The sequence below is a fragment of the Poecile atricapillus genome, chromosome 17, assembly GCF_030490865.1.
Source record: "Poecile atricapillus isolate bPoeAtr1 chromosome 17, bPoeAtr1.hap1, whole genome shotgun sequence".
In the NCBI taxonomy this organism is placed as follows: Eukaryota; Metazoa; Chordata; class Aves; order Passeriformes; family Paridae; genus Poecile; species Poecile atricapillus.
This window is the reverse complement of record NC_081265.1, coordinates 2125969-2147690: the sequence shown is the minus strand read 5'-3', so window position 1 is coordinate 2147690 and position 21722 is coordinate 2125969. Positions and strand designations below refer to the sequence as shown.

The 21722-nt window shown below is 47.6% G+C and overlaps 1 protein-coding gene across 3 annotated transcripts in view; it reads left to right on the top strand.

Moving 5' to 3' along the window:
• KCNJ16 (potassium inwardly rectifying channel subfamily J member 16) overlaps positions 1-21722 on the top strand; it is a 37388-nt gene that overhangs the window by 3132 nt on the left and 12534 nt on the right. Inside the window, exons 2-3 of one of the 3 annotated variants that reach the window (XM_058852234.1) lie at positions 43-112; positions 12262-12369. The gene's annotated coding sequence lies outside the window, so the exon portion shown is untranslated. Of the gene's footprint in view, positions 1-42; positions 113-12214; positions 12370-21722 lie in introns of those variants that run through there. The other 2 variants (XM_058852235.1, XM_058852236.1) reach the window with 2 other exon arrangements.

The window sequence follows — 21722 nt, the reverse complement described above, 5'->3', positions numbered from 1 at the left end:
GCCTTTCTTTATTATTAACCCAGCCCCTGTTTTTCTGCACAGATTGCAGAGCTGCTGCCAGAGGGACACGGAGGAGCCTCCAAAGAACTTCCTGGTGGCTGCCTGAGCAAAGGTAAAGCTCCTTTTGTGTCCTTTCCGTTTCCATCCCTGGGAAATTCCTGGGTTCTGCTCCTCTGTTGGGCCACAACAACCTGGCAGCAGCCAGCTTGGCTGGATTGTGTCTCTTAAGTTAAATCACTGCATAAATCCAGCTGATTTCATCCTAATTTGACCCAAAACTGATGTGTCTCTATCCATAAAGAGTGAATTTATTTATTCCCTGGTACACTCTTTTCCATTTCTTTTTTTCCTCCACACCAACAGCCTTGTCTCTGTAATTGGTTTTTTTTTCCTCTTCCAATAATTTTTATATTTTCATGTTTTATGCTCAAGTCTGTGAAGGTTTGTCTCTATTTCTCCCTGCACTAGGGCAAATCTACATTTACATCAGCCCTTTCACTGAGCTCACCCAGTCTGGTTGTACCATTTACATTCATCCTGAGCCTCTGATTATTTTTTCTCTCTGCTCTTGGGTAAAGTGAATTCTAGAAGAAAACTTCTTGCTGAGGCAAATTCCCTCAGCACAGCACAGGAAAGGACAGGGACACTCATCTCATGTTTGTTTTGGGTGCTCTGTCAGTGTGATGGGAATACTTGTTTTTAAATCACGAGTATTTGTTTTAAAATCATTAATATTTGCTTTTTAATAATATTTCATGTGTGTGCTATGTGGTGGCTCAAAACTGGTCCTCAGAGGGTTAGGCTCACTTGTTCAAATGTCTTTTTTTATTTGTTGTGACATAAATTTATATAAAAAACAATAGAATGGAACCTTTTCATGTTCAGAACAATTCATCCTTTAGGATATTTTCTGTGTCCAGCTCCAGCTGTTTATTTTGGGGGTCATGGCTCCATCAGTAAGGGATGATAATGTGGCCAATGGACATTTCCAAACCTTCCACCAGGTCTAGAGAGGTTCAGTCATTTCTCCCCCACTGAAGAATCCTGGAATGAATGGGAGTATTGGTGGTAGAAATTAGTATTTATTGGAATATTGTCAGTACAGGTCCAAGTGACCCTGGAAATGTAAATCATAGCACAGGAAAAATAAACAAAGAGTTGCCTGATTCGAGGAAAGGGCAACCTTGGCTATGAATTAGGTGAGAAGCTTTGAACCCCTTCCTACAATGGCCAGATTCAGATGCTGCAATTTACCCAAAGATTAAGAGATAAACAGGCAAAGAAACCAGAACAAAACACAAACCTGGCCTCTAAAAGAATGGGGGAATTGGCAAAGTGATCAAGAACCTTGTGGCTGTTCAAAGGTGACCTGGGGCAGCAGAGGATGAATTTATCATCGTTTTTTATCAGGAGTTTAATGTTTGTTAAGAGCCCAGAGATTTCTCCATTTCCTGAGCGTTCCCCCCCCCCCCCAATCTGGCAATTCTACAAAGCTTAAATTGGACTTTGAAGGAATTTGCCTGGCTTGCTCTGGGTGCCACGAAATGCAAATACAGATGATGGCATGGAAAGGGCAAGGAGAGCTTTGAAGATCCAGCTCTTGTCAGGGAGCCAGGGAGCCAGCGGAGCAGGGAGAGCTGGAATCCTCAGGAGAGGAACTCTGCCTGCTGGGGAAAGGAAACACTCCTCAGGACAAGCTCATGGATTTCTCCTGGATAATCCCACTGGCCAGCCCAGCTGCCTCAGCTCAGCTCCAGAGCTGAAGTGGCTGAGGAAAAAAAGTGGAAAAGGAGTTTCCCAGAGGGATCTTCCAGTGGAAAAGGAGAGAAAGGAGAAGTGCCTTAATTCTATTTTGCTCATATTAGAAGCAGAGAAACTCCTTGCGGCTGAGTTAACTTCTGGCTCTGGGAACAGGCAGCAAAATCCCCAGCCCAACAGGACCTGGAGCTGTGGAGGGGTTTTGGTTCATTGGTTGAGGTTTAGTTGGGTTTTTCTGGGATTTTTTGGGAAGCCAGTCCCCAAACCATGTTGATAGGAACTGAACGATAGGATACATTGGATTTCACTTTATTTTCCTTCATGGACACAGGAACAGAGGGTGGAAAAACCTCATTTTCCAGCACCACTGCCCCATCCAAGCTCGGTGCCATTATCCTGACAATAAATAGCTTAGACTTCCCTGGGGAAAAAAGTGCAAAGTAGGAACTGGTTTTTGTTCCTCATTCCATCTTCTGATTTCCCACATAACTCCACAGCACAAGATTCCTTTATGTGCCAGCAATCAAGTCTTAAATAACAGCAGTTATTATAATCAATAATTTATTATTATAATCAATATAATAATAAATCAAGCCTTCTGATAATAATAGCAATACATCCCATGATATGATCAGGGCTTCTTTTTCAGCATCTAATGATGTTAAAATAAATGGAATTATGTTGCTTTTCCTTTTTTTTAAGTCAGTAAATTCCCAAAGAGGATTTGCCCCATTTTTACAATGTGCTTAAGGACTTAGAGCTCATGATCAAATGCAGATTTATTATGGGCATGAGGGCTGGCATGCAGTCTCTGCTCAGAGCTGCTCAGGGCCTTTTTGTTCTGTTCCAGGAGGGTTTTTTCCCATCTTCATCGTGATTCCTGAGGCCAGATGTGGCCTTTTGCAGTTGTTTGGGTTTTTTTTAATTTGTTGAGAAAAAGTGATAAATGCTAAATCAAAGAGCAAGGAGAGGTGGGGCTGTGGGCAGGAGCTGGAAAATATCACTCTAGTGGGAAGTTTTTCCTTCTGTTTTTGAGGATATTCCCACTGAGTTGGGTGGATGCTGGATGAAATCCCAGCTCTGCTGGCAGTGCTGGCAGAGCTGCACAGGAGCTCCCAGCTCTGCCAAAAAATCCCTGCAGGAATCCCGGAGCCAGGAACGCTCCTGGCTCCATCCGAGGGCGAAGCACCCAAGGCAGCTCCGGGGTGGTGGGAAGCAGGAAAATGAGAGGATTTAGGGAGGGGTTGTGCAGTCTGAGCTGTGTCTGTTTGCTTTCATAGCTGTGGAACCAAGGGCAGGCTGTGGCTGAGAACACCTGGGTGAGGAGGCAGCGATGGTTGGAGCATTCAGGAAGGGCACCCAAGGCTTTTGCAACACTTCCTTTGATAACCCAAATCAGATCCCATCACTAAACCAGCAAAGCATCAAATTATTCTTACATTTGGAAACGCAAAATGGACGAAACACAAACTATTGATGCAGATAAGATTGTCTCACATCCTTTTGAAAGGCACTGCAATGCACAGAATACACAGCACTGGCCTATCACTGAAATATCATTTAGAGATCTTAAAAACTGGGTTTTTAAACGTGCACAAAGATGGGATTGTAGCACATGAAATGCTGGGTTTTTGTGCACGTGATGTGAGGGCGCTTTGTCTTGTAAGAACATTTCCTTGCATCTTCTCAGCCCTTCTTGATGAAGATTTTTTTTTTAAATTCTCAATCTACTCTGCACAATTCTTTGCTTTGTTCAGCACAAAGGATTGAAAGTTGCCAAAAGTAAATGACAAACTATTGGAGGAAGAGAAATCCAGTCCTTTAAGCAAACTCTTCCACCAGTGTTTAGAAATCCCCTCTCTCCATGGGATGAACTTTAAGGTCCCTTCCAACCCAAACCATTCCATGATCCTATGAAACAGTCTCAGCCCAAAGTTAATTATTAATGTTCAAGAGATATGTCTTGGACTAATTAATTCCAACCTTCATTAAACCAAATGATGGTTTTATTAAATTACCAGATCACATCCACAGATTTAGTGGCTGCTAAGTTTTCTTCTGATATAATTCCACGAACAGAAACATTTTTTTGAGAAGACGAGAAAGCACAACCAATATTTTACTGAAAATAATTTCCAGGTAATCTTTTCTGCAGAAAAAACAAAAAGCACATTTTCTCTGTATTCCTTTAGTGCTGATGAAAGGGCTTAGCAAGAGCATTCAGAGAAAGGATTTGCCGGTCAGGGCCTTGGGCACATTTTCAAAACTCAGACACTTCCACCTTGTCTTTTGTTCCCAGCTCGAATTCCCCAAATCCTCTTAGGTTAATTTGTTTTCCAGCACAAACCCCTATGAAACCCAAACCGCCAGAAGGGCTTTTTCTTTTTTTATTTCACTCTGCAAGGGGGAGGATTGAGCTGGTCCCGCTGGGGCCGGGGGATGTCGGGGGTTTCCCTTCCAGCTCCGCCGGAGCTGCTGTGGTGCTGAAGGGATAGCGCCGGCCCGTCTGCACCCAAACTGTGTCCAACTGCACCCAAACTGTGTCCAACCACACCCAAACCGTGTCCAACCCGTGTGTGACCACACCCAAACCATGTGTGACCACACCCAAACCACACCCAAACCGTGTGTGACCCCACCCATCCCATGTGTGACCGCACCCATCCTGTGTGTGACCTCACCCATCCCTGTGTGACCACACCCAAACCGTGTCCAACCACACCCAAACCATGTCCAACTCCACCCATCCCGTGTCCAACCCATGTCCAACCCGTGTCTATCTGCCCCGCTCCCATCCCGTGTCCACCTGCACCCAACCCGTGTCCAACCCTTGTCTGACAGCACCCAACCCATGTCCATCCCCTGTTTAACCTCACCCATCCCGTCTGATCCATGTCCATCCCGTGTCCATCCCCTGTCTGACCTCACCCATCCGCTGTCTGATCCATGTCCATCCCGTGTCCATCCCATGTCCAATGCACACCTGACCCACACCTGACCCCGACCCCCGCCTCCTGACCCCCATTTTCCAATGATTTTCCACCAAGGGAAGCAGTGTCCAAGTGCTCCAACACCGCTGTCTGGTAGAAAAGTTGTTCAAAGCAATATTCCTGCCCCAAAGTTGGTTTTAGGATTGAGGGACAGGAGCGTTGAGGTTGGAAAAGACCTCTGAACTCTCTGAGTCCAGCCATTAACCCAACATGGCCAAATCCACTGCCCCATGTCCCCAGGTGCCACATCTGCACAACTTCTGAATCCCTCCAGGGATGGGGACTCCACCACTGCCCTGGGCAGCTGTGCCAGGGCTGGGCAGCCTTTTCTGCCTAGAAATTCTTCCTGATATCAAGCCTAAACCTCCACTGGTACAACTTGAGGCTGTTTCCTCTTGTCCTATCACTTGTTGTTTGGGAGAAGGGACAGACCCCACCTCTCTCCACGCTCCTGTCAGGGAGTTGTGCAGAGCCAACTTTTCCCCATGCTGAGCCCCTTTCCCAGCTCCCTCAGCTGCTCCTGGTGCTCCAGACCCTTTCTACCTCAATTGTTCTCCTTTGGGGTCACTCCAGCACCCCAAAGTCCATGGACAACCTCCACGGTGTTCCATGGAACTGTTTCTCCTCCCTTGTGAAACACACTGAGATTTTAAACACCAGCAGTGTTTAATGCCCCCAGTACTGAGCTCTTGCGCTGCTTTGCCAGCACAGGGCCAAGATTTGTCTCCAGCCTGAATTTCCTCAGCCTAATGAGGCAGGACACACGTCAGGCCTGGTGCTAAACTGCTGCAGGGGTGTGCTGGCTGTTGTTGAACAGCTGCTGGCTCCTGCCCGAGAGGGAAATCCATTCCCAGCTTGTATTTGGGGTTGTAAAGTTTGCAACCGTGCTGGGGAAACAGCAGAGCCACGGAGCCGTTCTGAATTGTTAGGAATGTTCAGTCACACAGAACAAGGACCATAAAGCAGGGGTCAGGTGCTGGCTGGCCCCGGGCTGGGCAGGGACAGGGAGCACAGGTCACCCCCAGGGCAAGGGCTGCTGGCAGAGCCCATTAGCAATTGCCCTCTGGCCTCTGGAGCTGGCTGCATCCAGACCGCTCAAAAATCATGAAACCCCACTGGAGAGGCCGTGCATAGGCAGTGGGAGGTTCTGGGAGAGATCTGCAAGGAATACAGGACCTGGAACTGTGAATGCTGGTGAAAATCCAGAACTTTTCTTACTCAAACACTTTTGAAAAAAAAACCAACCCAAATTTCTGATTCTCGGTAACACCTGTAGGACCAAGGGGTCAGCACAGAGGTTGGCAAGGGCTGAGTTATTTCTATTTATCAACTATCCTATCTGAATCCCCCTGCTGAGGGCAGAATATTTAGGATTTCCATGGCAACTTATTTCTGAGCCCCATTTCCAGCCAGACTGATGCTTGCCAGCTGATCCAGGGGTGCTGGAGGTGGCGGCTGAATTTATTCAAGCAATCACATTCTCTTTCCCAAGGCTAAAGCCCATGAATACGGAGTTAGCCGAGCGAATTGACAGGGATTCCATCCCCATGAACATGGATAATGTTCCAGCCCTGGAGAGCAGCATTTAATTGATGAGTGGGATTATATTTACACAGCAATTATAACAAAGTCAAGGTTGGCTTTCTGGGAAAGGCTATTTGCTTTATCCTCGCTGCCTGGTTGTCCAGGAAAGCTTTTCCTTTATGGACGAGCTGGAAAAAAAATGAGAGCAGATGCACTCAGCTCTTTTCATAGCCTGCAAATAGCCCATGAAGCCAACTCAGGAGCCACCAAGGGGTTGCCTTGGCTACATCCATTAATTGACTCCATTCTAAGTGGGATGCTGATTGTTTACCCGCTGAGGAATTAAGAGTCAGTCCCTGCTATCCTCAGATGGCTGCTTGGGGCCGATGTAAAATGGATAAGGGCTCATTGCAAATCCCACATGAGTCAATGGGCATCTCTGTCCCCGTTGCCTTCAGAGCTGGAATTAGCCAGCCCCGCTGCCGTGCCCTGAAATATGGAATTTTTGTCCTCAAGGCACCTGTGCAAGGTAAAGCCACTGACTCAGGTCAGGGATGGAAAGTGGAGCCAGGAAAAGCAACCTCAGGATCACCCAGGAGTCCTGGCCCTCGCTGTCCCTTCAGGCTGGATTGCTTTCCATGGGATGTGGAGAGAGGAAAGGAGCGTGCCTGAGGTTTGGAGCTGGAAACTGGGAGGTGATTTCACATCTCGTGTGGTCAGGGAGACCAACAGCTGCATTCAGGTGCCTCTTTATGGGGCCTAGCTGGAATTAAGGAAAGGAATTAAAAACTTTGGAAAAGCAGAGGGTGGTGAGGAGCCCAGAGCAGCTCTGAGCTCTGGCAAGGCAAGCAGAAACGTGCAGGAGGTGCCCAGAGAGCACCTGCAGACCTCGGGGGGAAGAAGAGCTGTGGTCAGCAGCCAAATCCCAATGCCACACTCATCCATCCTTCTTCATGGACAGACAGGAGCCAGCACCTGGAATCCTGACATTCCCAAATGGTCAGAAACATTTATCCTTCTCTTGAAGTTCTGAATTCAGTGTGGTTTAGGTCCATCTTAGTTACTGCAGAAGGGGATATCCCTACCTGGATTATCCAAGGATACCCTCTACCAGAGACAGGGAAACCAACCTGGGTGTCTTGAGCTTTTTACCACAAAAAGAACTTTTTGTTTCCTCTTAGCCCAAACTAAGTCCTGACGTGGAAATTTTCTCCCCAGTTGACATTAGAATTAACTTGTTGACATCCTTAGCAGAGCACATAATAGATAGCTGAACTGCTCTGATATTTATCTTTAGGTCAACAGCTCTAGACACTCCAGAGGCAAATTAGAAAAAAAAGCATAGACTCTTTATTAGTAGAACTTAATTTAACTGTATTCAAACTTCATTAAGGAGTGAAAAAAAAATGACCTTTCTTAATGCACTCTTGGTTTATAAAGTATGGAATGAGAATATTAGATTTGTTTGATCCTGGTCCCCATTAGGCACCACGGTAGATGAGAATGCACAAACTCCCTCCTTGAGTTAGGATGTCAAATCAAAGCCCAGCTGCTCCAAAACCCATTTCCTTTCCTTTCCTCCGTGTTTTATGTTTCCTAGCCCTGTAATTCTCCCCAGGAAACCAGCAGAAATCTTAATTTCTTACTCCCCTCCCTGGCCCAAGTAACAGCTCTGGTGATTTAAACAATCAAGCACATGTTCTTACACTGTCTGCACCTCCTGCTCGCCAGGAACGGGGATGTGGTGAGGAAAACCATGGAGGAAAGGAAAGGAAATGACATTAACCTTTTCCATCTGATAAATAAGGGCTCTATTCAGCTGCAGTAATCCACATCCTTCCCTAGAGATCCAGTTAATGTAATACCTAAGGGCTCGGTTAATTTCAAATTATTTCCACACTGGCCAGCTGATTTCTTGGTGAATTATTCAGTCCCTGCTCACATGGAAAAGGACTGGAGCTCTCCTGTCCTTCCCAACACCCTGAACAACCTCTTGGTGTGCCAGGGGCTCTGTGACAGCCCCCAAACAGAGACTTTTGTGCTGATTTTCATGGGAACACCACTCTGCAAGCACTGAAGGTCCCCTGAGCTGCTCTTCCCTGCAGGGACCTCCTCCCTGCCCGATCAAACATTCAGCACCTGCCGTTTTTATGGAATTAAAGGAGAGTTTGAGCTGGGAATGAGCAGAAACTTGGAGCAACAGCCTCAGCCAGGCTGCAAAACGGGTTCTGCACGTGTTTGCTGGGGTTTGAGGTGATGGATTGGGATCAGTGGCCACTGCAGGGTGGATGGAGGGATCCACACTCTCCAAGGATGAAAAGCTGGGGATTGAAATGTGGTTTTTCCCCGGATGGCTCCGGGGTCTGCTGAGCTGGAAAGGACAAGGGATGTCTGCAGGCATCGAGGGAGGGGTTTGCAAGGCAGGACAGGGAATCAGGGAACACAAATCCACTTGGGAATCAGTGGGAAACACCAGCCTGACGTGAAAACACGGGATTTATCTCAGTGTCAGGAAAATGAATCCACAAACACCAGAGATTTGTGTCCAAAAAGGAGACAGAGGAGTCCTGGAACTTTGCTCCAATAAAGGGAGAGGCCATGGGGCACTCCCCATGGGGACTCACAGAATTTTTAGAGGATGCAGCCTCCTTTTTATCCCAATTTCCTGACCACATTTCCCACTCTCCTTCTCCATTGGCTGAGGTACTTGAGAGGTACAGACTTCCCCAAACCCCTCATAACCCCTTCTGATCTATACCCCCCCGTTTTTGTTTTCCCTTGTGTCTCTCTTCTTTTTCTCTAAATCCACAGCTTGGAGACAGTAACAGAATGTGGAATTCCTATGGAATTTATGGTTCCCCCCATTGCTTCTTTCACTTCTCCACATCTGGCCTTATCCACCAGGCCCACAGTTTGTTTGTGAAGTCAGCTCCTTCCCATTCCTTTCAATCCCTCTTCTTTTGATTTTCTCAATAATTGTCTTTACAAACCTTAGTTATCACTGACTTTACTCCCTGTTCCTGGCTCTTTTTTGGTTTTGTAATTGTTTTTGTAGCCATTGCTGGGTCTGTAGGCACGGCTGCTGCCTGCATCCCCTTCATCACACGTCGAGTAAGTGGCACTAAGAGAGGGATCATGCATGGTAAAAAGATTAGAGTTACACAAGAGGAAAAATAAACCTTTCCTTTCACCCACACTCCACCAGGTAACCACAAAAACACATCCCATTCCCATCCTCTCCACCTTTGGACTGATGCATGAACTAACTTTTTATTCCCTTTGTTGTTTGTTTCACTACTTTTCCACTGTCACCTCTTTGCAAGCAGCAGTTTGAGTCATTTAATTTTTCCACACACTAATATTGATCCCAAACCTACTCAAACCATGGGAATCTCCTCATTGGCACCAAGGCATTTGGGATTAAGTTCCTACCTTATGAGACACGCTCCTTCCTCTTTGATTCTTTTCCCCTTCAGGGAGTGTAGCTCCCAGAACATAACAACCCAAAGTTGGGTGCAATTTTGCAACTTTTCTGATGCTGTAACGAGCTGTGCTCCCAGGGTTCATTATGAGGCTGTCTTGAAACTTGCTGGTGAAACAGGAAAAACAAGAAATCTGACCTCACCGCAGTGCTTAATTGAAGTGCATTTATTGACTGTTTTTCAGCTCTTATAGCAACTGTGTTTGCTGAGAACTGAGGGCTCCTGGCTTTAATTCACCCTTAGCAGACACAGCCTTGACAAAAACCTGTCCCACTCCAGGGCTGGACTGGGATTGGGCTGGAAGCTGCAGCTGGAGATTGGAGATTTCCCTCTCCTTGTGATGCTCTCCAGCTTCCCTCCCTCTCCAGGACACCCATGTGTGCTGAAAATGCCAGAGGTAAAGCAAGAGCATCATGCCAAGCATGTTTTTGGTGATTTCTTGGTGCCAGGGCAAGAAACTTGAACCAATAAAGAGAACAAACCCCTCTGCTAAAAGATCTTAAAGATTCTTCAAGCTGCAAATCTTTTGAAGAGTCTGGATCTCCAACCTCATGCAGCTGAGGAGGGAGGACTGAGAAAAACCCGAAGCAGAGCCAGACTGGTTGGATTTCTGCTGGGAAATCCACCTTTGACACAGCAGTGCTGTCACTGGCGTGTGCTTAACGCTGCTGGATTCTTATCCCCGTGCATCTGCACTGGAAATTCGGGCAGAAAGCTGCAGGCTGTGACCCTGCTGTAAGCTGAAGAACAGTTCCTGCTGCAGGCTGTGACCCTGCTGTAAGCTGAAGAACAGTTCCTCGCTTCCCCCAGCCGGCAGTGGTGCCTCCAGCCATGATCCATCAGCGCTGAGCTTTGTGTCTGGATTTGGGGAGCTGTCTCCGTGGCAGGAGGGAATTCTGAGCTTTCTGCTTTCTCCCTGATCTCGAGTGGGGAGCTGAGCCCAGCTGAGCCCAGCTGCCTGCTGAGAGGGGCAGGGTGTGAGCGTGTTCTGCAGCAGGGCTGGAAACCACTCCTGGGATAGATGGAGGAGATGGATGTGGCCTCCCCTGGCACAGGAGGTAAAGCTGAGCTTGCAACAAGTGCAAGGAGGCATTTTTGGATATGATGTCACGCTGCCTCTGTGTGAGACCTGCTGGTTTCACCTCTAATTCATCTGGCTGCAATCTTAAATCAAACTGGGTTGGGTTTTTTTTTTTTTTTCCCAAGAGTTTTGGAGCCCTTTTGGCTTTGCAGAGCTGCTGGTGCTCAGCACAGAGCGACACCAGTGACCCAGGTAAAGGAATCCTCTGAACCCTCATTGTCCCAGCCCTGGTGCAGGTCCCAGAGGATGTGGGGCTCTATCCAAGGAGTCTGGGTGTAAATTCCTGCAGATGACAGTCATTAGTCTATTGAATACTTGTTTTTCTGCTTGGGTAGGGAAGAGGCAGCGACTCTGCAGAGAACAGGCCTGGAAATTGCAGATTTGTGCCCAAACCACCAACTTAAAAAAGCTTCAGAGGCTGAAAGAGACCGGCTGTCAGTTCTGTTGGAGGCTGCAGGGCAGTGGGAGGGTGGGAGTTGTTTCATCACAGCCCCCAGCCTCTTGGCTCCTCTTTCCTGACATTTATTAGCAAAAACTCGTGCCATGGGCTGCCAGGAGCAAAGCTGCATGGCCAGGAGGACACAGGCACCAGCAGCACTGAATTCATTTGACACAGCCCGAATTGAGAATTTATGGATAAACCCGGGGTAAAACCAGTGTTTGCATCTTGGTTCTAAAAACAGTGGAACATTCCCAGGGATGGGTTTTGTCCACCTGAGCCAGAACACCTGGAAAGGCCCGTGGAAGTGGAAGCTTTTTACACTGACCTCACTTTTGTGGTCACTGTGACCTGTTAAAAACCTCCCCCAGCTCTCTGGGATCCTCTCAGCTGACAGGGACAGATGCTGAGCTGGTCCCTGTGCAACCAATTCAGAGCATGGAGTAAAGCAGGAATTTAAAATAACCTGTGTTATTTAGATTAGCAGCAGCACGGGGTTCTGAGGGAAAAAAATGAGGAATTCAGCCATCTCTTGGTGACATTTGTTGCACAGACTGATGATGGGATACAAGGATAAAATCCAGGGCCCAAAGGTGTCTGTGCTGCCTGCTAAAAGCCCTTTCCACTTTTTCAGCAGCTCTCTGGTCAAGGCTGCTCTGAAGGGGCTGTAATTACCTCTGGAGCAGTTTATCAGGGAAATGGGGAAGGTTTGGGGTCAAGACGTTCCTGGTGTAAATCCTTTGGTTGCTCCACACTTATTGCAAAGCGGACCTTGAGCCTTTTTGAGAAAAACAATTGGGAAACTGCTGGGCTCCCCAAAGCAGCATTTTTCTCACCAGTTCCAATGTGCTGAAAGGACGGGATTTTCTGTGAACTTTTCCCAAACAGTCTTGCTTTTTTCTTTCTTTTTTTCTCTTTTTTTTTCCCTTCTCTTTGAGAGGGGGAGGAGTTGTGTCTAAAAAAACAAACCCAACCTGTCGTTCTCAGCTCTGCCAACCTGTCAGTCCAGCCATGCAAGAAGAGAGGGAGAGAGACAGAGCAAAAGAAAAGAGGGAGTGAAGCAGAGATTCTTTCAAACCTCAGCAGGACATTAAGGTAAAGCCCATTTCTCACTTCCCTAATTTCGCTTTCCCCTGTGTTTGTACACGAAAACAGAAATTCTGGTGCCTTAGAGAGCTTTAAACCAACTGGGCAGCCGGGGTGGGAATAAACTGCTCCTCGTTCAGCTGGAGGGGTGTTTGGAGTGGAACCTGGCAGCTCTTTCGCTGTTGTTTGGAAACACGGTTTGTGCGGCTGGAATTCGCCTTAATTTGAATATTAAAGAGAGGCAGAGCTTGTTGGATCCCGTGCTTAGGGAGGGTGCTAAGCTGTGTAATTGCAGGGCTGAGCCGGGCTCTAATTACCGCAGATCAGGGTGAGAACTTGTCAGAGAGGAGGGAAATCCTTCCAGAGCTGCCAACTGCACTGTCACCTTCTCCTGCAGCACCTGGCCCTGCTGGGGATGGGCTGTGGGACCACCCAGAGCCCGCTTTGGCATCTCCTCCCTTCCCTTCTGTCCTTTCTGTCCCTCCTGGAGGGGCTCAGCATCTCGGGAGGGTTCCTGGGCCAGCAGGGCAGAGCAGCTCGCAGCTCCCCCCGAGGAGATTGCGGCTCGCAGGGTGTGAGAAAGGCTGGCAGCAATGAGTCAGAGGGATCACCCTGCCTGGGGAGCCTGCTCGGGGTGTGCTGGGATAACTGGGAGCAGGAATAGACACAGCTCGCTGGATCTGAGTGTCCGTGGGAGCGCCCGTGTCACTGATGGGGCTGGGCAAGGAGCCGGCCGAGAGATTGTGCCCCCTCCTATGCCATGAAAATCCACCAAAATAAAGGTGAGAAAGCAAGAATCCTGCTCATCCCCCTTAGAAATCCCTCTATTTCTATACCCCCGAGCAAACATTTTAAGCTGTAAAACTCTGTGATGCCTTTTTGGGGGTCTGGAGAGGTCCCACAAGAGGCAGGGTGGGCAGGATTTGCTCTCCTGGCTGTGTCCCTGGGCTCTTCACTCCTGAGCAAGGTGCAGGGACCTGTCCCGAGCAGCTCACCTGGCACACAGAGCCTCAAGGAGCCAGAGACAGACAGAGCTGCTGCCTCTGACAGCCCTGCAATGCCTTTGCCAGGGCTTTGCTTACACACTCCTGGCTTCTGCATCTTCCTTCTGCTGAACTTCCTCAAATCCTCCTGCCTGTGCTGTGGATCAAAGCTCTTTTCCAGGCAGTGGCCACCACAAGCCTGGAAATCCAGAGGGGGATCCAGATTTTATCTGTCCAGATAAAAAAACCTCTGCAAAGTCCTGGTGTTCCATCATTTTCCCTTTCTCCTGGGATCCTCTGCTCTCCTGGGAGCCTTGACTCGTTCCCTGAGGGGATGGTGATACAAAGCGTGATTATAAACATTTAATAAATAGAAAAACCTTCTTTTAGAGTGTTTTCTGTAGTATTGTTGTGAGCTTTCTTGCTCACAAGCTGGCATGGAGAGGGAAGTGCTTTTCCGAGTGAACGTAGTGGGTGGAGAAGAGGAAGTGAATATTTAAATTTTGGTGGAGATAAACTTATTTACTCCTTGTTACAGTAAGAGAAATTAGTCACTGAAAGAAGGACGGGAGGAAAATTGGATTTCCTGATCTGCAAAGACTTCAGTAATGAATCTCACAGAACTTCTGCATCTTCTCTTTTCTCTTTCTCTTTTCTCTTCTCCCCCACTCCACACTCCAGGATGCTCCTGGGCTTTTCTGGAACCAGAGCAGACATTCTGGAGTGTTCTCCTGATTCCTGCTCTGGAAAAGGTGTGAATGCAGTGAGATAACGAGATGGGGGCTGCTAAATCAGCCGAGCTGGGGCAGCCGATCCATTCCTGACAAACCCAGGCTTTATTACAGCGCTTGATGGATGGTTTGGCAGCGCTCAGCAAATACCGGCTGATCAATCTGAGTTAAGCGGCTGCAAACTCCCTAAATTCAGCTTCTACCCAGGCAATCCATATTTTAGATGGGCTTCATTAGTGTGGCAGCAGCTCTGTGCTGGAAGTGTCGGAATTAGCATCCAGGAACTCCCCGGGATTTCTGTGCCTGTCACAGAAGGAGCAGGGACTGATGGATCGCTCATTTATTCGGGGAGCTTCTCCCAAAGAACTAAAACTTTAGCAAAAGACGCGTTCCCAGACAAAAAAAAAGGTCGAAATCTGAGCAGCCCCTCTGCCAGCAGAGGTTCTGAGCAGTGGAAAGGTCAGGAGGAAAAAACACTCCACACTCAGAAAGTTTCTGCCTTTCACCTCACTTTTCCCTCACCTCGCTTTTAAAATGCTCGATATGGTTAAGGGATAAAGGGCTTTTGTTTCAGTATCTGATAAGGACTTTTATGATGCCATAAAAATATATGGTATAAATATAAAATGTGGCGCCATAATAATTTAAGGTATAAATCATTTTTATTTTTTTAATTTTTAACAATTTGTTAAGGTGGAATACGCTGGAATGCACATGTATGGTAGATTGCATATATCACTTTATAGACCTTGTAAACCAGAGGCTTGAATGAATAGCAAGACATCATTTTATCTTTTTTTTAAAAATATAAAATGTCTTTTTAAAGATATTTTTTATCTGTTTTCTCTCAGATGGGTTTCATTTGGGTTTATGGGATATGTTTTAGAGGGGGTTTCCATTTTTTTAAGGTAAGCCTTTTACCAGGATGCTTCTCCCTCACCTCAGTGTTCCCTGGTGTGGCTGAAATTCCGGATTTTGCCTGATGCTCTGCCCCTTTTTGTGTCATTTGTCGCCTTTCTTGCCCAATATTCCCACCCCGAGGTTTTGGTGAGAGGTTTGGGAAGGCAGCGCCCTTTGCAGTCATTGATTGTGCAATTAACACAAACGAGCCCAACAAAGCAAATTCCACCCCACATTTCTGCCTGCTTTTAAACCGGGCTAAGGGCTTGATTTCATTCTTCATCTTTCCATCTTCAGCTGTAAAAGAGGATTTGTCTGTCCTGGCTGGCAGGAGGCAGAGCTGCAACTCGAGACGTGTCTGTGCTGAATCTCACGAGGAACTGCTCATTTCTTGCCTTTTCCAGCCATGATTCCATCCTTGGTTCCTCTTTCCAAAGCAGATAAATTCATGTTCTGAGGGTGCATGCAGGGGAGGACAATCTCCAACTCCTCAGCTGCTCTTTGTGCTGACATGCTGGGGTGGAGAGGGTTCCAGCCCTTCATTTCCTCTGGAAAGAAACAGCAGAGGAAACATTGAATTTTGGGGTTCTCCTTGCTGTCATGGTACAGAACAGTGGGTCAACACTTCCCAGAGAAGATCTAAAGACTGACATTTGATAAAAATCAATGGTCTGGCAAACAAACTGAAAAAAAAGAGGGCAAATTTGGTGAACAACCAATTTTTTCAGACAATTTTTCTTCAAGGGAAAACCAAGATGGGCTCACAGAGGAGTGTGAAAGGATAAAAGAGTAAAATTTTACTGGAAAACCGCTGGAAATTTTCCATGTTTAATAAAAGCATCTCCATTCCTGAGACAACTTCACAAAACATCTGCAGCTCCTTTTAAAATATTCTCTCCCAAGCTTGTTTCAAATTGGAACCAAATTTTGTGCATTTCAACATCAGGGCACTGTTTAGGAGCGGTTTATAACTGTTTAGAACCTGCATCACCTGGCCCTGCTCGCTCCTGACTTTACAGACCCGGTTTTGGATGGCCAAGTGGCCCCTTCTGCTCTCCAGGAAATGCTGATTCCCAGCAGCCCTGGGAGAAAGAGCAATTTCCTACCTGGCTTTGTCCCACTCAAAGATAGATCAGGACAAATCTGAGCCATGGAGATGATATTCACTTCATAAAAGTAGAGGCCATAAAACACAGGCCACTTTCCACCAGAAATCTCAACGGGGAAATTCAGATATTTCTATTTCCACTCCCGAGCCTTCAGCAGCTGTTTGACTATTCATGAAAATCCTTTCAGTTTTCCACAACTGAGTGAGGACACTTTCCAGGAGCGGCCTGTGGTGAGATTTCCAGTGCACTCTTGCTCTGGATAGACTTAGAATATTAAGATTTTCATGGTATTTTGTCACCACAGCCAGTTATTCCACAAAGAAATGAGGCAATTGGTGCCTCATGCAAAAAAAAACCCCAAGTAACCCTCCAGCAACTCCTTCGAGTTTCTGCTATTCAGGCCTCAGAAAGGTTTGATTTGGACTTTTTCAGTGGGAATAAGCAATTAGTGCTTTGCTTTATCTGCAGTCTGTTCAGTGATTGGTGAGGCAGTTTTGGATGGAGGTGCAGTTGCCCTGGCAACAATCGGGAGTGAAATCAGAACCTTTTGAGCAGCCAGTGGAATGTGGTTCCACTTGGATGACAATGGGTCAGAGCAGTTTTAATGGGCAGAATGTAATCCAGCACAATAGGATTTATTGCCGCTGTGACATCAGATTGACACCATCCCTGCAAATTCTTCAGCCTGTCACAGACCTCAAACCTGGAAAAACTCGGCAAAACGCTGTTAACCATTTTTTGTTTTCCAAATCATCCCAAACCCCTGTGTCCCAGGGGGGTGGCAGGAATATCTTGCAAGGCAGTGAAACGCAAGCTCCCTGCACGGAGCCCTGATGAGCGGCTGTCCTGGACACCAGGAACGATTCTGAGAACCAAAGGCTCCTTCCTGCCAGGTGCTGAACCTGCTGGCCCAAATCCTCCAGAGAACTTCCGCGCTCGCCGGGTTTTATATCACCAAAACAATTCCCAGTCATTTCCAGCGTGGTAATTCAGGCTCTTAAAGCTGATTGCATCTGCTGACAGACAAGACCTTGCAGGAGCAAGTCCTAAAGCAGCACTGGAAGAAAAGGTTCCCTGTTTGGTGTGGAGGGGAAATATTTCATCCCTCCTGATGCTTTTCCAACTCCTGCAATAAGGATCCTTTTATTCTGGAAGATCCCAGAGTTCTGTCTAAATGGATACGATGCCCAGGACCGGGACAGGAGGATGTGCTGCCTGCAGCTTTAAGGAGATGCAGGTTAGGCTGCCAAAATCTGTCCCCACAACCCCGAACCGAAACACAGAAAGGCTGGCATCCCTTGGGATGTCCCTGCAGGCCTCTGCCACACACAGAAACCCAGAGCTGATGTTTTGGTGGCATCAGAAATGGCCTTTAGCACTCATTTTAAGTAGGTGGCCCTTGAACCTTGTACCAGTTTTCCTTTCCAATCAATGGAGGTGGTTCCCATTCATTTTCAATATGAAAAGCAGATTTTTTCCCCTCAGTCCCACGGCTGGTACCCTGCACATCCTTTCATTGTTGATAGGAGGCTTTTACAACAATAAAGCCCCAAGCTGGTGAGCTGTTCCTCTCCTTGGAATTAGTCCTGGAGAACAATTGAGCCAGACAATGACACAACCTGTTCCTTGTCTTCCTCAGTGGGAAATGGGCTCGGAGCTTTGCGTCCATAAACAGCCAAGGGTGTGGAAGGCGAGGAGTGACCTCAAAGCCGGGTTTTACACGGCAGAACAAAGAGATCTCCGAGCCTGATTGGAAAAACACCCTGAGAGCAAATCGATGGCATAAGATCATAATTATCAACACACGTCACGGCGCGGCTGCAGCCCCTGGCAGCTCCTCCAGGAGCAGAGTCCAGCAGGGACACGGCTCCATCCTGCAGCACTGGGATGGGCTGGAGGCTCTGATGCCTCAGGGTTTCAGCTTTTGTATTTCCCATCTATTTGTGATCCTGCAGCTCTTCAGTGGATAACTCCAAACTCCACACACAGAGCCAGCTGCTGCTTCCCCATTTGCCTCAGACACAACAATTCCTCTCCAGGCCTGGCAATCAAGGACACCTCACTCAGGCCCCGAGAGATGCAAACAAAAGGGACTTGGGGGCAGCAAACTTGGGGGAAATGACTTCATTCCCTGGAGCTGGAATTGGGAGATTAACCCCCAAGATGGAAATGGACCCAACTTAGAAAAGTGTGAAACCCGTGAGCCCTCATCCATTTTGGGTGGGCTTCATCTGCCCGAAATGTCCCTGAAGGCCCTTCCATAAACAGAACTGCTTTTTATTCCCTTAACTTTGCCTGGCCTCTGGTTTTAGGTAGCTCCAAAGGCATCAGCTCATCCTCAGGGGTGTTTGGGGCCATTATTGCTCTCAGGTTGGGATGGGCTGGAGGCTCATCCTCAGGGATGTTTCAGGCCAGTGTTGCTCTCACATGGCTTTCCCTTTGTTCCAGCACTCCTGGCATTGTTCCAGCACCTCTGAGGTCACTTTTTCATTCTCTTTAATCCGCGCTTTCTTTCCCTCCCATGATCAGCCTTGCGGTTGCTCCCATAACACCCGAGTGATGTTTTTTGGTTTGTTTGTTGGGTTTTTTTTTTCTCCTGTGGGAAACACCACTTTATGTTCTTCAAAGCCTTCGCCTCCCAAAGATCCTCTCCTCCCGAGGTGACAGAGCTTACACCATACGGAATGTTCCAGAGGAGGAATGAGCCTGAGCTCGTGATTTGGGGCAGGCCTTGGCAGTGATTTGGGGTTTCATTAATCACCTTCGGATTTGTGTGAATTTGGAAGGCCTCTGGCTCTGAGCAGGAGCAAGTGATGCTGTAATTCCATTTTATTCAGTGAGAACAGGAGTAAAAACCACCCAGGAAAACATATAGGGTACAAAATAGGATAAATCTCCCGCTGAGCCTGTGTTCATCACTCCTGAATTTAATTTAATTTTGATGGCCGATAATTTATCCCACTCCCAGCTAACCTGGAGTGAATCAGGGGACAATGGCAGTAAATTTCAAACCAGAGGCTGAAATTCCTTTTGCCACGCTCCTGTCTCTGGTGACAGCACCCCTGTGAAGGTAATGTTGAATAAATGAGAGACGCATTTATTTCACAGCCTCACAGCACCTGTGAGGCCAAACAGCAAAGTTGTCTCTCAAAACAATCTTTGGGAATTGCTTTGGCAATAAAATCAACCCTACTGCAGTTTAGATATCATTTTTTGTGTGTGTGTGGAGTGTTGACATTTGCAATGTAGCAGGTTTTTATTTGATGTATTTTTGTTAACACGGGCTCTGATAAGATCTGCTCGCTCCTTCACACTGTTTGCCTGGAGAAGTGAAACAGGAAAATCACGGCTGGCTGAGCAGCTTGGAACGGGCTGAATTCCCATCCAGGAGCTCCTTCCCTCCTTTTCCCTCGGCTCCACACAAGGGTCAGGCACACAGCTCCAGTCCCGGGCCTTGAGGGGCACAAATCGACCTCTGTGCAAGTCACAGGGGGCAAAGATCCCCCTCAAAACAATCCAAACATTTCATTTTTGTGTCTTAAAGGCAAATTCTGGATATGTGCATTTCTCACATCTGCAGACCTGGATAAGGGGCACAGGAATGTTGGAATATTCCTGGAGAAGGAGCACAGAAATATTGGAATATTCCTGGTTAAGGAGCACAGGAATATTGGAATATTCCTGGTTAAGGGGCACAGAAATATTGGAATATTCCTGGTTAAGGAGCACAGAAATATTGGAATATTCCTGGTTAAGGAGCACAGGAATATTGGAATATTCCTGGTTAAGGAGCACAGGAATATTGGAATATTCCTGGTTAAGGAGCACAGGACTATTGGAATATTCCTTGATAAGGGGCACAGGAATGTTGGAATATGCCTGGATAAGCTGCCCAGGAATACTGGAGTATTCCTGGATAAGCCACACAGGAGTATTGGAATATGCCTGGGTAAGGAGCACAGGAATATTGGAATATTTCTGAATAAGGGGCACAGAATGTTGGAATATCCCGGGAGAAAGAGCACATGAATATTGGAATATTCCTGGATGAAAGCACACAAATATTGGAATATTCCTGGATAAAACACACAGGAATATTGGAACATCCCAGGATAAAAGCACAGGAATATTGGAATATCCCTGGATAAAAGCACAGGAATACTGGAACATCCCAGGATGAACTCTCCAGGAACGTTGGGATATCCCTGGATCACAGCCTGGGCTGGAGGTGCTGTGGCTCGGGGCTGTGGGGCCTTTCCTGGCCCCAAAGAAGCAGCAAACAGGAAGGAGAGGAGCTCAGGAAGCGGAGCTGCAGGGGCTGACGTTAAGGAAGCTGTCCCGAGCCTGGAGGAATATTCTGGACATTCCTTCTGGAATACCAGCTCCAGATTCCCAGATTATTAATAACCTGCTGTGTTTTGGGAAGGGACAGAACAGCAAATAACGGGGCTGAGGGTGTTGGCTCCGCTAAATTCCTGCTCAGCACTCTCTGATCTCCTTCTGTCATTGTTCCTGACCTGCCACTCACCTGCTGATTACATTAATTCATTAATTACATCACGGCTATTCAGAGCTGCTACAAACTGTTCTCCTGCTCCTGGCCAGAGGGGGAAAAGTTCCTCGAGGGATTTTGCTGGGGCTCTGAAGGCTGAGGGAGCTCCAAGAGGGGCAGTGTGGGGTGCAATCTGCAGAAGGGTGGGAATGAAGCTTCCCTGGGCACCAGGACAGACAGTCAGGGGAGGAGGAAATGCTAATTAGTGCTGGCACTGGTGATTTGGTTGCCTCACAGCTCATTTTCATTAAAGCCCAGGGGCCTGCTGAATTAGGGAATAGCTTGGTTACTGATTTCCAGAGGGAGAAGCCTGGATATAAAATTGTTTTTCCAGCTGCTCCATCCCTGGAAGTGCCCAGGGCCGGGCTGGATGGGGGTTGGAGCATCCTGGTCCAGTGGGAGATGTTCCTGCCTGTGGCAGGGGGTTGGAAGATGATCTTTAAGGTCCTTTCCAACCCAAACCATTCCATGATTTTCAGCTCTAGGATGTGTCCCAGCTGTAGCAGCTTTAAGAATTGAAACTGCAGGAGCAGAAATGGAGACTCTTCGCTCCTGTCAGCTGAATATCAAAATGCAAATTTTTGTTCCATGGCTTCCTGTACCAGCTGATGGGAAGAGAGCCAGGACAAGGAATCTGAAGGAGGAGAAGGGGATGACAGTGGCCCTGGGGGGTGCAGCTGCCCCATTCCAGTGTGGGATGTCACCTCTGGTGTTCTGGTCACTCCATTTCCCTGCTGGGCCGTCCCAGTTCAGTCCCAGTTCAGTCCCAGTTCTGGGGCAGCCCATGAGGGGAGGCTGAGCTGGGATTGCTGTGCCCCAGTTCCCTCTGTGCAGGAGCTGAGGGTTGGGAAGAGACTCTCCAGAGGGAGCAGTTTTAGGTTTCCCCCCTGCCAAAGCTTCTGGGACAAAGAATGGCAGCGAGGCCCCGTCAAGAGGCTGGAGTTGCCAGCACTTTCCATCTCTCCTGGTTTTTCAGTGTTTCCACTGCTGGCTCCTGGCTGAGGCCATGCAGTGCACACAGTGCAAATAAATGAAAAGAGACATTCACATCTTTCCCAGGATTTTGGGAAGTGTTCAGAGTGGGAAG